Source organism: Microtus oregoni, unplaced genomic scaffold (assembly GCF_018167655.1).
Source record: "Microtus oregoni isolate MIOR12 unplaced genomic scaffold, Mior012 000014F_ref0000157, whole genome shotgun sequence".
NCBI classification, from domain to species: domain Eukaryota; kingdom Metazoa; phylum Chordata; class Mammalia; order Rodentia; family Cricetidae; genus Microtus; species Microtus oregoni.
The window spans coordinates 37,181,946-37,199,424 of record NW_024543073.1 but is presented as its reverse complement, the minus strand read 5'-3'; the positions used below and the strand labels follow the sequence as shown (position 1 = coordinate 37,199,424).

Here is a 17,479-nt window from a genome sequence, read left to right as displayed (position 1 = left end):
CACAAGAAACTCCAATCAAACCAGATTAGACCAAATTAAAATGCCCGTGTTTAATAAATGCGACACTCTAGGGTGGACCAAGATAGCATGGCAGGAAGAAAAGCCCACACGAACCTGAAACCACATGTTCCTTTTCTGGTGCAAGCCTAAATAACCTGTGGGAGTGGTCCTGACCCTTTTTGGAAGAGGGGTCTGCCCTTGGCAGGCTGGGAGTTGTACTCCAGACCAGGGCAACTGTCAGACCAGGGGCTTCCAATCAACTAGTATATAACGTACTTAAATGAGGCATCAGTCAAAGGAAGCTAAGTAATTTATACTTATTGCATTTATTTTTTTTTACTTTAAAGTAAATCACTATATAATGCAGATGAGGATAATAAGAAACAGTATGTATCCAACAGAGGCATAGTTTGTGCTTACAAAATTTGATTTTAAAACATAGCCTCTTAATAGCATTGTTTGAAGCATTTGCTTTAGGACTTCTAAACTGTTTTTGAAAGAGGAGGAGTTGGGACAGCACTTATGGAAAGAGAGAGTTGACCATGAAAATAGATGAGTCTGGACAATAAAACATCCACCCAGGAGAGCAAACTGTGCTTGGATAACCAGACTGTCTAATTGTGTTGAATTCTAACTGTAGAAGGCTGAAAGAAGAGTAGGTGTTGTGGTTTGAATAGTCATGAGATGGTTTTTGGCCAATGGGGGTAGGGGCTAGGCACAGTGGAACAGTGTGGTTTGAATGTGAAATTTCCCCTACAGTCTTACATGTTTGCAGACTTGATCCCCAGATGGTGGCATTGTTTGGAAGGTTAAGGAGCCGAGAGGTAGAACTTTGCTGGAGGAAATGGCTATGGGAGATGGGCTTGAGTTTTTATAGCTTAGCCACTCTCACTGTTCTTTGTCTGCCAATCGCCATGCCTTCCTTCCTGTGGTGGATTGAGTCTCCTCTGGAATGGAGACAAAGTAAACCCCGTTTGCCTAGGCTGCTTTTGTAAGGTATTCTACCAAGCAGCAGCAAAGCCCAATGGCCCCCATCCTTTATTTCTGGTTGCCAGCTTAGAAGCCAGCTCTGAGGCAAGCTGTACTTAGAGGAAGGCTCCCAGAAGTATCTGGTATCCCAGTCACACAGGAGGGACCCAGACCATAGGCTCCTGGAAACAGCTGATACCCCAGTCACACAGGAGGAACCAGACTCCTGGAAGCAGCTGATATACCCCGGTCACACAGAAGGAACCATACCAGAGAGGCTCCTAGAAGCAGCTGATACTCCAGTTACACTGGAGAAACCAGACCAGAGGCTCCTGGAAGCACCTGGTACCCCAGTCACACAGGAAGAACCAGACCAGAGGCTCCTGGAAGCAGCTGGTACCGCAGTCACACAGGAGGGAACCAGATTGTAGGGCCTCAGACCTCACCTGCCTGGTTTGCATTAGTGGTCTGGGAACCAGGAAAGGTTTCTTCACTGAACAAATAGAAAAGATTTCACATTTACAGTATGTGTGAAAAAGTGTTATTTTTAAAAAACTAGTTCCAAAGTATCTTTCATCATAAAATTCAAAAGTCCATGGATCTGATAAGTGAGGTATTAAAGTTTGGCTTAAGGTAGGAGTCCAGATCCTCATAGCCTAGGTATTTTCACTCTGAGATTAAATTGCCTTGGATTCTAGAAGAAAATGACTTTTAAATTACTTAGGAATTTTTGCTTCACTGTAGATTTTTCAAACAGGTTCTAGTCATTACTAGCAGGGTTTCTGAGCGCAGAAATATTCCTTACATTCTTGCTAGAGTGAGGGAATACTGGAATAGACTTGGATTTATCATCCTCCTTAGATATATCTTCGAAGCATAATTGCTTCCAACTCTGTGGATGTCTTATGGTTACATACAGTCTTAAATTCAGAATTGCAGTTTTTCTAATTGATGTACAATAAAAATATTTCTTTTCCTAGTGTTTCTATCTATCCTTCTGAAAAACTACTTACAAAAGTACTGCAATTAATATTTAAAATTGGAACCATTTCACTTCTGTGTAAGAACTTTATATGGAGGAGCATAGGAAAGCCTGCCTTCGGCACCCAAGCCCTCATTATACCATCTACTTGTTGCGAGAAGTTATTCATTTTCTTTGTGCTTCAGTGTCCTTACAGAATGGGGCCACCCGAGTGTTCATTTCATAATGTTATTGTACGTAATCAATGAGTTAATATTAGCAAAGTGGCTATAGTAACCTTTGGCACATAAGTACAAAATACAGTTTTGATGTTAAAAGAAAAAAATTAAATAAAGAAGTAAAGTGTGATGGTGAGATGGTGCAGCGTGTGCGGGCTCTGAATCTGCGTGTGCGGGCTCTGAATCTGCGTGTGCGGGCTCTGAATCTGCGTGTGCGGGCTCTGAATCTGCGTGTGCGGGCTCTGAATCTGCGTGTGCGGGCTCTGAATCTGCGTGTTCAGTGCGTTCACTTTGTTAGTTTGCTTCGCCTGTTTAGACGTCCATTTTCTTCTCATGGAATGGAATAATTGCCCAAAGTCATACTGGCCTTGCAGGTTCCCATGAGGATTAGCAGGATGGTCTATGCTAAGCACTGTATTCCATGTCATGATTACAAATACTCAATTTCTGTGAGCTTTGGAACTCTGTTCTTGGAGACTTGTGTTTAATTCTTAATTTCCCATCTCCAGGTCATTTTTGGACATCTTGAAACCTGGCAAAGGATTCTTTAAAATGCATGGCCCTAGGCTGGTGGATAAGATGTAAATTGAGAACACAGTAGGCCTTGTAGGATTACTTGCATTGGGTAGTTTTTCACAAGCCACAGCCTGACCCAAAGCCTTGTTGGCCCAGAAACCACACATGTTCCCCTTCATCAGTGTGCAGCTTTCCACTCTTGCTGGGCTTGTAGAACAAAGTTGACAACTTGTGGTCGGAATCAGAATACCAGCATTTCCACCAACCTGCTGGAGGCAGGCCACCTGTAGATCTGTCTCTAGTCGAATTGTCCTCTTGCAAATTCATAATAGGAGGTAGCTGTTGTTTTGCTCTTCAAGCCCCTTGAGTGTCAAGCAAGTTCTTCTTGAAGGCATTCTAGAGGAGATCCCAGATTCTCATGATAAAGTAGCTTGCTGAGCATGGATCCGAAGGGTGGCATCCTCTTACACTCATAGGTGAAGATTTAGAGATGCAGGTCCATATTAAGTACATGCTGCCTGGTGGTGGTGGTGTATATCTTTAGTCCCTGTGCTCGGGAGGCAGAGGCAGGCAGATCTCTGTGAGTTCAAGGCCAGACTGGTCTATAAAAGCTGATTCCAGAACAAGCTCCAAAGCTACGAGAAACCTTGTCATGAAAAAACTAAGAAAAAATAAAAAGGGGGGGGGGCATGCCACCAGACTTAGAGAACCCTGCTTAGCATTTGAGTGGTGGGAGCTTCTGAGATGCTCTTGACCTATATCCTTGCCGAGGCAGCTTGTACCTTTTGACACATAAGAACAGTGTATGGTTACCTAAGATTACAGACTGCCTACATTGGATCTTTAAAAGCTTAAGAGTCTCTTTTTCTCTGGGAGAAAACGTTTAACAACCAGAAATATTTGCGTAACATATCTTTAACCTTTCCTTAAAAATCCAGAAATCTGACTCCTTCCCACATTAGGTTGACCTAAGAACTGGGTTGAAACTGTGTCTTTCAAATGAGACTCTGAATCCCTGCCCTCTCTTCAGGTCATCCATAACTCTGCCTTCCACTGATCTGGGACATTGGTCTATATTACCTCTTATTAATGTGTGTGCCTCTAGGCATTTGAGTTTGTGTCCCTCTGACAATAGAAATTGCATTCATTTATCTATGCTTTGACCTACTGATTGTTTAATTCAAAGCTTAATTCTCACATGTAAGTCTTTTTTCTCATTTTCAGATTTACCTCACTGTCACCTGCAAGTAGGGAAACACATTTGAGTTTGTGAGTCCTTGAGGGTTACAGTGTTATGAAGGCTAAGGTGTAAACTTCATAGCTAAAGGAAGTAAGGTGCCTGGGGGAACGAGAAAATAGATGCTACCAATGGTCACTGACTTCTATTTATAGCTCAAAAGTCTCTTCTTTCCCCCAGGCTGAAGAACATTAAGGATTCCTGTCTTTCCTAGGTTTTCTTGAGACAGCAAGTCTGCTCTCAGGGAAGACTAATGTCCACATCTGTATTTGTAAGGTGCATAGTTGGATACAATATTTACAAATGTATTCATCATGCGTTTGTTTTAGTTAACAACAGACTATTTTTAACTTCAGTTTTGAATTATTAATAATCTTATATAGCAAGATATGTGTACATACTTTATGATTCCTGAGAACTGCAGTTTTGTTGATTTTTTTGAAAATACTGTTTTCTCTAATGAAGGAGAAGCTGAAAGGTTAACTAATTGTAAAAAATGAACTTGTCGGGGGCTGAAAAGTGGCTCCACAGTTAGGAGCATGTACTGGCCTGGTAAAAGGACCTAAGTTTAGTTCTCAACATCCGCGTCAGGTGGCTCACAACTCAATAACTGTAACACCAGCTCTAGAAGATCCATTGTTCCCTTCCTGGCCCCTGAACTCATGCACTCAGCTTGCCCCTCCCCGGCCCCGTCCCTCTACACACAATTAAAAATAAAATAAACTTTTATTAAAAAGAACTTATCTCTCAAGGAAACAGTTTTCTTCAGATTAATAACGTATCTTTTCCCCTTTATTTCTTATTGATCTTCTTAATAAATTAGTATTTATTTCTAAGTAAAATAAATAGGTCTCTAAGAAAACATAAATACTTCCCAGGTCTTAGGACATTCTCATGAGTCTATACACATCAAATATGACTATTTAATAATGACATTTGAGGTTCCATGTTGTATCACCTCTCTGTGTATCAAGAGCATATGCCTGCTGTTCATGCCAGATCCTTCTACTGCATCCTCTTCCATCTATTATTTAAGAACAGAATGCATCATAGACGAGAAAGTGGGAAGTACACTTGAATGCATTGGCTCAGGAGACCACTTTTTAAATATAGCACCAGTAGCACAGACACTGACAGAAACAATTAAAAAATGGGACCTCCTGGAACTGAAAAGCTTCTGTAAAGCAAAGGGCATGGTCAACAAGACAAAACAACAGCCTACAGAATGGGAAAAGATCTTCACCAACTGTTGTAATATGAGTGGCGGGCTACGTTCCTGGCACCCGTCCACCCACACGGCTAGCTTTATCTGAAATAATTACACGGAAACTGTATTCTTTTAAACACTGCCTGGCCTATTAGTCCCAGCCTTTTATAGGCTAGCTCTTACATATTGATCTAACCCATTTCTAATAGCCCTGTAACACCACGAGGTGTCTTACCAGGGAAGATCTTAACCTGCATCTGTGTCCGGTGGGAGAATCATGGCGACTGCCTGACTCGGCTTCTTTCTCCCAGCATTCTGTTCTGTTTACTCCATCTACCTAAGTTTCTGTCCTATCAAAGGCCAAGCAGTTTCTTTATTAATAACCAATGAAAGCAACAGATAGAAAGATGACCCTCCTCCATCAAACAACCCCACATCAGACAGAGGTCTGATCTCCAAAATATACAAAGAACTCAAGAAATTGGTCATCAAAAGAACAGATAATCCAATAAAAAAATGGAGTACAGATCTAAACAGAGAACTCTCAACAGAGGAATCTAAAATGGCTGAAAGACACTTAAGGAAATGTTCAACATTCTTAGGCATCAGAGAAATGCAAATCAAAACAACTGTGAGATTCTATCTTCTGCCTGTAAGAATGGCCAAGATCAAAAACACTGATGACAACTTATGCTGGAGAGAATGTGAAACAAAAGGAACACTCCTGCATAGTAGTGCAACCTGGTATACCTGCTTTGGATATCAGTATAAAGATTTTTCAGAAAATTAGGAAACAACTTTCTTCAAGACCCAGCAATACTACTTTTGGGTATTTATCCAAAGGTATAATGCTCAATTATAGCACAAGGACATGTGCTGGTGATTGCATCTCTGCCTTTCCTCTTCCCAGAATTCTCTTAGTCTGGTTGCCCTGCCAATACTTCCTGCCTGGATACTGGCAAATCATCAATTTTTTAAACCAATAAGAGTGACAAATCTTTAGTGCACAAAGGCACTATCTCACAACATGACCCTGAGTAACAACTACTCAAAAGAATAACACTTGTAAACTTAAAACAATTTTAGAAAGTTGATATCTTTATTGTGTGAATTGCTTATCTGCCTAAGCAGCCATGCATACAGACTCTGTCCCTCTTTAAATGGTTCAAAGCATAACCTGCAGTTTGATCCAAAAGAAATTTAAGGATGACTGTGTTTGAGGAACACACAAATCTAAAGTGTATGTGATGTGTGTGTATGTGTGTGTGTACGTATATATGTATGTTGATATGTATTGTAAATTTTGTATTGGAGGAAACTCTTATTTGGGTGTTTGCCAATCAGTCAGGAGCTTTAGTAAAGAGCTTTGCCTTCATCTCTAAGTAAGTGGAGTGATTTCTGACTGGGAAGGATTATTATTTTAATAACATTAGGAGAACTAATATCATGAAAATGGCTTTACTGTCAAATGCAATGTACAGATTTAATGCAACCCCCATCAGAATTCTACTACAATTCCCTACGGTAACAGAAAACTAAGTCTTCAGAGCCATATTGACACAAAAAGGACCTTGAGTCATCAAAATAACCCTGAGCAAAAAGAAAGAATAGGGCTGGTGGTAACACCATACTACTTTCCTGTTATATTCCAGACCACCTGAGTGGGGTGATACTAGCACCAAAATAGACACTTGAATAGACAGAAGACTCAAATAGACAATCGCCTGATATTTAACAAAGATGCCAAAATAAACACTGGCGAAAAGATAGCCTCTTCATTAAAGTGATGTTGGGAAAACTGCATATCCAAATGCAGAAAAATGAAACTGGATCACTGCTTCTCATCCCACACAAAAACCAACGGCAAATGAGTCAAGGCTTTAATGTAAGATCTGAAACCATGAAACTTTTAAGTGGAAAAGCAGAGAAAACACTTGAAGAGCCAGACACAGATGACAGCTTCTAAGTAGGACTCCACGCACTCAGAAATAATGCCACAAATTGACAGGTAGGGTCTTATGAAATTATAAAGGTTCTACAGCAAAAGAAACAATTTGGTGAAGAGACAGCCCATGGAACAATGGTTCTCAACTTTCCTAATGCTGTGGCTCTTTAATACAGTTCCTCATGTTGTGGTGATCCCCAAACATAAAATTATTCTTGTTGCTACTTCACAACTATAGTTTTGCTACTGTTATTGATTGTAATGTAAATATCTGATATGCAAAATATCTGATATATGACCCCTGTGAAAGGGTTGTTTGATCTCCAAAGGTTGAGAATCATGCCATGCAGCATTAGAGAATCTTTGCTAGTTGCATATATAACAAAGGATTAACATTTAGAATATACAAAGAACTCATAATTAAATGATAAACTTAACAGGCAAATCAATAACTGAGCTAATGAAATGAACAGATAGTTCTCAAATGATAAATATAAAGACAGCCAGTAAACATATGGAAATATGTTCAACCTCACTCACCATCAGAAAAATACAAATTAAAATTGCAGCTGATCACAGGACATGGTGGTGCACACCTTAATACCAACATATGGGAAGTGAAGCAGATGCAGGCAGATCTCTGAGTTCTAGACCAGTCAAGTGTACATAGTAAGACACTGTTTCAAACAGCAGTAACAAACAGGCCAGGTAGTACTGGGTGGGCTGGGGAGATGACTCAGCAGTTTAAAGCACTTGTAACTTTGCCAGAGTACCTGAGTTTGACTCCAAAACCCACAACTTCAAGGTCACCACTGGCCATAACTCCAGTTCTCACACACCCACTTCTGGGCTCCTCAGGCACCTGCGCATGTTCAGTGAAAGACAAAATCAATAAATCTTGAAAACATAAAACTGCTTAAGATTACGTTTCCTCCCAGTCACATTGACAGTCTTTAGAACACAAACAAGTGCTGGCAAGGATGTGGACAAAGTGTGGAGCTCTATGGATAAAGGACTGGAGTGCTCATAAGAAGGAAGTAGATGAGGGAGCCCTCATCTGCTGCTGATGGAAAGGTAAACCACCCATCCACTGGTAAATCATTCTGGATGCATCTCAAAATCTACTGAAAATCCCACCTGTATTCCTGGATATTTTCCCAAAGGACTTCAGATCAACGTTTCACAGAGATAACTGGCATACCAATAACCTAAGTTATGGAACTAACCTAGACATCCACCAATAAATGGATGGACAAGGAAAATGCTGCAGCAGTAAGACTGTGTTATTTTGGGGGTCACTGCAATAGCTCTGACCAATAGTTTAATGGGGTTATCTCATACCTGGCTGTAGACAGAGACTGTTCATTTATTTCCTGGCCACCTAGACCCACAGAAACAATATTAATTCCAACACTGTTTGGCCAATGGTTCACACATATTCCTAACTAGCTCTTATATCTTAAATTAACCCATTTCTATTAATCTGTATATAACCATGAGGCTGTGGCCTATTGGTAAGGTTCCAGTGTCTTCCTTCTTCAGCAGCAACATGGCATCTCAATGACTCTACCTACTCTTTCTCTCTCTATATATATATATCTGTTTGGATTTATCACCTCACTTTACTCTGCCAAACCATTGGCCAAAACAGTTCTATTCATTAACCAATAAAAGCAATGCATATAAGGAGGACATCCCACATCACCTGAAACTGGGATTTTTATTTGATATGACCTATGGCTTCTGAGATGAACATACTACCCTGTGTAGGATAACTCCTATTAAAATTCTTTATATCCTACTTAATATTTAGAATACACATACACACACACGCATGCACACACATATATATTCTGTACACACACAGACATATATGAAGCTTATAAAATAGTATATTTTGACACGGCCTTTTCAAACATTATTAGAGTTAACTATTCCCTGCCCCCAACCTCCTCTCCCGTACCCTCCTGTTATAAGAGCCAGAGACTGGGAGGGCCAAAGCTAACCAGTGTCTTCTGGACATGACAGGACCTTTGCCCTCATGAACTCACAGCAGCTGTGCATGCTTGACATGCACAGGATCAAACTAGTCAACATTCTAGCATGGAATGAAAAAGGATGCATGAGCTCTCACCATAACTGAAAAGTCAGCAGCAACAGCAGATGCCTTCTGGGGAGCCCAGGGATGCATGAGCTCTCACACAAAGTGAGAAGACAGGCATAGTAGATGCCTTCTGGGAAGCCGTTAGTTTTGTTTAAGCATGTGGTCCTTGGCAAGGTGACCATGCTCTCTCTAATGGATGGGCCCACAGAGTGTATATGGGCAACATGAATGGACTTCCTCTGTCATTTAAAAAAAGGAGGACACCAAGTTGGTGGTAGGCAGATGGGATCAATCTATGAGGAATTGGAGGAGTACTAGGCTTGAACTCATTCAGTATATATTATACAAAACAATGAAAGAAATTTAAAATATCTTTAAATATAAAAGATATTTAAAATATACTTATGTAAACCAGTACTATGTAAGTACATAAAAAGAATATACAATAAGGAAAGTTTAAAATATGAAACAAAATGTGAAAAGCAAGCTATGAACCTGACAAATCCAAAGTCATTGGTGACCTGTGTGATGTGGAGAGGCTTGTGGTGAGCCAGGCCCTGTGGTGAAGAGTTCTGAGAAAGTGAGAGGTGAGGAATAGGGGAGTGGGGTTTTTTTTCAAATACCAATCTGAAAACCTCCGAGGAATGAAAACAATTACAACACAATGAGCCTAAGGTCTGTGTCGCCACTCACCAAATTTCTATGGAGCCCTGACTCCTAAGCTGGTAGACATGGAGTGTTTAGGAAAAATTATGATTAAGAGTAGGTCATGGTGGCAGGACCATTTTGGTAGGATGAGTTATGTTCCAAGAGAGAGGTTTCTGGCTTTCTATCATGGTTGTCAGTGGACAAAACTGCAGTTGGACATGCAGAAATAGTTCCTGTGTGCTCGTGAAGGGCAGGAGGACTGTGTACTAGGTGTCCCACAAAGCTTGGAAGAAAATATTTTGAATTTTCTTTACACGAACTGATTAGTGTTTGAAGAGATGGGTATGTTTGATCTGATAACATAATGGCGTGCATGTGTGAACCATTTCTCCTAATATATAGACTATTCCTTCACTTTGTCTTTCTTTTCTATTCAGAAACTGTACAATTTTATGATATCCCAATGTTAAGTTCTGGCCTTATTTCCTGAATGCATGGAATCTATCCAGGAGTCCTTGCCCATGTCTGTATCTTGAAGCATTCTCTTCTCTTGTCCTCTGAGAGTTTCAGAAGACTGTTTCCCTTGAATAGACGGAAAAGAGTGCTATAGACGGAAATATATAGATTTGAAATGAACCTGTGATGTTTTACTTCTCCCAGAAAAATCGAAACCAAATTTGGCATAATGTCAAGATTTGAGGTGGCATCAGGGGAGTATTCACAGCTTACATAGAAGATTTAATTAGAAGTATGTTAGAAATAGAAATGAACAATATTTATACCAACTTGTCAACTCCATGACACCCATTGCCATCTATATTAAAAGGTAAAAGGGATAACCAAGAACAGCAGCACACATCTGTAATATAAGCACTCTGGAGGCTGAGGACAGAGAATTACAACTTGGAGGCTAATGTGGATTGTCTAGTGAGTTCCAAGCTACATTGACCAGCACTGTCTCAAATAACACACAAATGCTGGGCATGTTGACACATATCTGGAAACTTTGTCCTTGGGAAATGAAAGGATGCTAAACAGAAACTTCTCAGTCTTGGCTTGTAGCCAGTTCAAGACCAGCCTGGGCTACAGGACACTGTAGAACACCCTGCCTCTAAAGCAGATGAACAGATCCTCTCCACGCAAAACATAAGACCCTCTACAGCCACATTGAACTCTCTTATGCATTTTAAGCCATGTAACCTTTAATGCTGGAATATTTAAAAATCAAAGAAGTGGAACATGGAAAGTTGTGTTTGTTCCCAATATGATGTTTGAGTGCCAGAACAGCCCCAACATGACCAAAGTGCTAGTTTCTCTTAATTAAGAATGCAATTGCTGTATCCAATTCAGAAATCAAAGCAATTCCACCAATTATATACAAAGTTATATATATTGTTTTATACAATGTTATTTATTCTAATTTAAGGAATACTAATATAGTGGATATTAGCATGAAGACTGGGCTGTTTTTGCATTTACAGGTGAATAAATCCAAGCTGCATTATAGGAAGCTAGTAAAAGTTTATAGGAGGCCCACAGGAAAATCAAAGACCTTGGCCATTATGAAAAGGCACACTGGAGAGTCTGATGTAGCCAGCTGTCTGTTTTTGTCTCTGTTATGACTTTGGCATACCCGTTAGCCAGATGGAAAAATCAAAGAAAACATAAAATGGGGCCCTTAAAAGATGAGGACTGGGCCAGAGAAGAGTGCATTCATTTGTGTTACATTGCTTTGAAAAATAATGTAGGGTCCATTTAAAGTGAGTACAATGTCATAAAATATATAAATATTAAATTACTTTTTAAAGTAAAATGTTCTTCTCAAATTACCTATAGATTACATGGATTTGTTTTTATTTTATGTGACATACAATAAATAAAAAACTGAGCAAATGGATTGGATTCCTCCCAGTATCCCTATCATTCCCATTAAACCTCCTTTCCAGACCTTGCTTCCAGTTCAAAATTGATGTGGAGTCCTGCAGACTGAGAGTCTCTGTGAATTGGCACGTGAATTTGTCTCTTAGCTGAGACAATGCATTTTTCTGCAGTTCTTTGATTTTATTTAAGAAGATTTGCATGTACTGTATCTATATAGCTCAATTGTTTAAAAAACTACATAATATTCCTTAGTATGGAATATTGCTCGTATCAGCACATCCATTTAACCATTCCACTCTTTGTGGCCCATGGCAAAGCTGTTCACATTATAAACAATTCCACTATGAGCATTCTGGTGTGCCCATGTTTGCACAGCAGAGAGAAAACATGACAGTGATGGCAGGATCTGGGAAGTGTAATGCTGGTAGAGGTGGGGTGGAGCTGGTGGTGGAGGTGTCTTGGTAATGGTAGAGGTGGTGGTGGTGGTGAAGTTGGTGGAGGTGAAGGTGGTGGTGGCAGTGGTGTTGGTAGTGGTGCTGGTGGAGGTTGTGATGGATGTAGTGGTGTTGGAAATACTGGTGAAGTTGGTGGAGGTAGAGGTGGTTGAGGTGGTGGAGGTGATGGTGATGATGGTGGTGGAGGTGGAAGTGGAGGTGGTGGTAGAGGTGTCTTGGTAATGATAGAGGTGCTGGTGGAGGTGGTGAAGTTGGTGAAGGTGGAGGTGATGGTAGAGGTGATGTTGATGGTGGTGGTAGTTGGTGGTAGAGGTGTTGAAGGTGGTGGTGGTGTCAGAAATCTGTCCTTTATGTATTTGTATTTCCTTTTCTTGGTCTGCTTTAAACATCATATTGTACAGCACATAAGACAACCAGAAGTCCTATGCTTAGATTCTACAAAAAAAAAAGTGTCAGCAAAAGGGGAGAGATTGGTTCTCACCCTTGACTCCAGTCCTCTAGCTGTATAGATAGGACTTGCTGATTTTCTGCCTTTGCAGACAGGGGATGAATGGGCATCCTACAATCCAGATTTGTGTCACAGTGCCCAAGTATACAAAGTATCAATGTTTGGTAGAGTAATAGGAACACAGGAACCGTGCAATGCATTCCTGCGCAAGTATCTTTTAGGCCACAATCATTACCTGAGGCCTCTAGGCACAGGCATGGGAGAGAGGAAAGGCAAAAGCCCCATGCTATTCCTTATGGCAGAGCAGGCAATATTCAACCAAGCATCATCTGTGACCCTACCAAGATCTCTGGCACTGGGCAGTTGATCACCATTGTGGTGAGAGAGTACAGCTTGGGGAGGTGGGAGAGAAGAAGTGGTAAAGTGGTTCATGGCCTGGGGAGAGAGGTGGATCGGAAGAGGTGAGGCTGGGGAAGAACCAGCTGACATGAATGGCCAGTTGGCCACCTGAGTCCAGGGAGATATCTAGGCCTGGGCTATGACCAAGGGCCAGGTTTTGATCTGGGGTTCTGGAACAACTGAGGGATACTGTGATGATGTCTGTGGCTCCTGTTGTCACTGGGAATCATGCCAATCAGGATAGCCTGCACGTCCACCAGGGGCCATAGTGACAGCCTGGGCTGCTGCCAAGGGCCATGTCTGGGTCCATGGTCCTGCACAGCCAGGTCTGTGTTGATGTCCTTTACCCATGTTGCCACCATGACCATGTGGATGCCTGGGGTCTAGGATGAAACATGCTGTCTAGGATGTGACCATGTTGGTGTCTGAGGGCTGTGTTGCTGTTGGTACCAGGTTGATTTAGATAGCCAGGGTTGTTAACTGGGGTCATAGAATCATCAGGACCAGCACTGCAGTCAATGGTCTGGGTCTACGGCCCTGCAGCGTTCAGGATCTGTGTTGATATCTTTGGCTCCTGAGACCATTGAAGACCATGCTGATGCTGGGGGTCTAGGCTGCCCTCTGCATTGGTATCCAAGGGCCATGCTAGCCCTGATTGTCTGTGTTGCCACTTGGGATCAGAATGCCATCTGGGCCTACGTTGCTGCCTTAGACCATGAATAGGTCCATGGTTCTACCATACCCAGGATCTATATTGATGTCTATACTATATGGTGAAACCAAAGGCCACAGAGATGCCCAGGATCTGGGCCTCAACCTGTGGCCATGAGGGTATCTGAGACCATGCTGTCACCAGGGACATCTTGATATGAATGGCTTTCACTGTCACCTGGGGCCATAAAGTCATCCAAACTAGGGCTGCTGCAAAGGCCCTTGTCTGGGTACACAGCAGCCAGAGTCTAAGTTGATGTCCAGGGCTTCTATTGCCACCGAGGGCCATGTAGAGAACTGGAATTTGAAGCACGATTAATAAAAACTCAGAGAGGGAAATTGGGGTTCAACCTGAAGGTCAGAAAGGCAAAACAGCTAGCCACAGTCTCTTACCTCTACCTCAGTATAAAATGGCGATCCTGCCTCCAGAAATCTCAGGATGAGACTCAGAGCTGTCTCCTCCTGTCTTATAATCCACTCTAGTTCTGGGATTAAGGGCATGCATCACTATTGCCTAAATCTTACGGCAGGCTAGTGTGGCTACTGGGATTAAAGTTGTGTGTCGTCATTGCTGCCCGATCTGTAAGGCTGGCCAGTGTGGCTGTTTTACTTTTCTGATCCTCAGGCAAGCTTTATTTATTAAAATACAAATGAAAAGCTACTACAGGAATCTGGTCGGCCACCTTGTACCGTATCAGTGTCCAAGGATCATGTCGTGTCTTGTTCCATGTTGATGTGGGTGGCTGGAGCCATGGAGAAGTCTAGGCATGGGCTGCTGCCTAGGGCCATACAGAGGTGTCCATGGCTCCAGTTGTGACCAAGAACTCTGCATAACTGGGGTCTAGCCAGTCACCTAGGAACATATTGATGCCTGCGGGTGCCATATGACCTGAGGAGCCTGTGCTGCCCAGGGCCATGGAGATGTCCAGTCCTGAGCTGCTGTTTAGGGCCATTCCTGGGTCTGTGGTCATGGTGCAGCTGGGTCTGTGGCTGGGTCTGTGGGATCTTATGTCCATGCTGGTGTTAACACAGGGATCACTAGAACCATGTTGTGCTGAGCCAGCCCCACCCTTTACTGGCCATGGAATGGCTGGTCCTGCCCCTCCCTGGATATTGCATCAGGTGAGCTGGCCCTACCCCTCAGGGGAGAGCTCGTCCGGCACTGGGGAAAGATGCCCCAACCCCTCACTGTAGGCATGTACCTCACCTATGTAGCACACTAGAGTTGATCCTGTGACTGGGGTACAAGTGAGTTGACCTTAAGGGCATGAGACAGAAGATCTGACTCCTCCCCCTCTTGTCTGCCATGTGGTGGTATGGGTGAGGGAAAGATGCCCTTCCGCCCTCACCCATTATCCCCTGTAGCAGGTGAGAGCACTGGCTCTGGGATCACAATAAATAGAAGGAGAGCTAGCCTGACTCTCACTGCAGTACAGGAAAAAACAACCTCTGCTTTCCATCTGAGCAGCACACTAGAGTTGATGCTCTTGTCAGGGTCGCAGGTGAACTAGCCCTGAGGGCCAGAGAGCAGGAGAGCTGACCCCACCCAATGCCCCTTACAGCAATTGAGAAAGGGGGGCCTGTACCCTACCAGGGCTCAACAGTAGAGCTGGCCCTGGCAATATAAGTGAGAGGGGCCCAAGAGCAGGAGAACTGGCCCTGTTCCTTGCTGTAGGCTGTGTTGGGTGTGCCAGCCCACACTATGCTGGAGAGCTCACCCAGGTAATGATAATGGAGGAAAGCTAACAAGCTGATCAACCCAGCTACAACCCAGGTCCAGATCCAGGGCTATGAGCTGCCCCACCCCAACATCCACCTCATCTATGAACTGCTGGAGCTTGTGAAGGGGACGAACCTGCAGATCCTAACAACAGGATCTCCGTGACACAGGGCAGCAGCAGGATATCCAAGAGGAGCCTCAGTGAGAGCCTGTAATTGGTAATGTAGCAGAAACCAGAGGTCTCGAACCAGACCAATGACTCATGGGAATGAACTTGCAAGTAAAGATGAGTGGATAGAAGGGTAAGTTGTGTAGGGTTTGCTCTCCTGCTGAGATCTTCAGTGAGGGCAGGGCCAGCTACAAAGAGTGGGACTGGCTCAGCACAAAATGGTTCCAATGACTAAAAGGGCCATGGACATCATCACAGACCCCAGCTGTAGCAAGACCTAGGAACCAAACAAGGCCCTCTGCAAGTGTTGAGGGCTGGACATCTCCAAGGCCCCAGTGGCAGCACAGGTCCCGCAGAGCAGTATGACCTGGCATGGTCCTCAGACACCAACATGGTCTCAAGTGGAAACCAGACCCTAGTCATCTGCATGGCCCTCAGTGACAACTGGAGCCATGAACATCAACTCAGACCCTTACTGCTGAGGGCCATGGATGCAGACATGGCCCAGGTGACACCACGACCACCAGGTGACAGCGCAGGCCACTCAGATCAGCATTGTTAGAATGGTGTTTTTTTCATACCCTTCCCCTCCCCCTCCCTCTCTCCTCCTCTCCTATCCTTTCCCCTGTTCCTTCCTTCTTTTACTTTTTTACAGAGCGTCTTGTGCTATAAACTGACATATCTGCAGCCAGCTGTGGTATAGCCTCAGCCAGCTGTGGTATAGCCTCAGCTAACCTCATATTCGGGATCCTTTTGCTTTAGCCCAGCAAGCATGGAGATTTTGTGTCAGCATGGACAGCTTCTGTTAAATTAATTTTTAATGTGATTACTGAAATGGTTGTGATTATATATCCAGATCATCTTATTTCTTTTTAGCAGTTCTGCTCTGCTTTCAACCTATTTGCTGCTATTAATGTATATTTCCACCTTTTTGTTCTGATAATAGTGATTTGGTTTATATAGTAGATCTTTCCTGTCTGTTATATTCCACTGAGATAACCAAATAAAATAATTTAATGTATGATCAAACAGTACAACTGAGAATTATGGGGTAACAGGTGGTGGAGAAAGGTGCCATATTTACTAGTGGAGTCATGTCATTAGTAACATGCCTTGGAAATATTTATAACCTAGATATACTCAGAGTTGAGGAGACAGACAGAGCAGCAGAGTTTGCTTCACAAGGTGATGATGGTATAGAACCTGTAGGAAACAACACCATCAAATTGTGAAGGTTTATTTCATTCTACATTTAGTGAAGGAAAGTCTATTGTGTTATGTAGAATTGCCACTGATTGCCTGGTAAAATACAGTTTTATTCTGCAGATGGTGTTAGTGTCTTTAGTGTTCCTTTTAAATATATATATTTAAAATATGATTACTAAGAATAAAAGCACACACATATTTGCTAAGAATAAGCACACATGCACACACACTTATGCATGCATGCACACACATGCACACACACATGAACATGCACACATCTGCATGTACTTGCACACACACGCACGTACACACATGCACGCATACACACATATATGTGATTACCAAGAGTAAACATACACACGTACATATAAACACACGCTTGTACATGCACATACACGCACACACACCTGCACAAACACACACATACAGCCTCTCTGGGAGATGCTGTCAAGCTCACATCTCTTTAATAATATTAAGTCGGTTCGCTGCAGAGAGCAATGTGAACAGTGATTCTTTGGACAGTGATGTGAATCTCTTCTTGTGGATTTTGTCATGGGGAAAAGATTGATTACTAAAATTATGTGACTGAGTAAGTAAATTAAAAATATATTTAGCTTGGAAGAATTTTAGGAGCCTAGAGATGATGTTTGTTATGTAAGTTGCA

General features: G+C 42.5%; 1 protein-coding gene across 1 annotated transcript in view; it reads left to right on the top strand.

The window, feature by feature from the left end:
- The window catches only part of Mctp1 (multiple C2 and transmembrane domain containing 1), a 573,552-nt gene that overhangs the window by 191,928 nt on the left and 364,145 nt on the right, over positions 1-17,479 (top strand). The window lies entirely within an intron of this gene.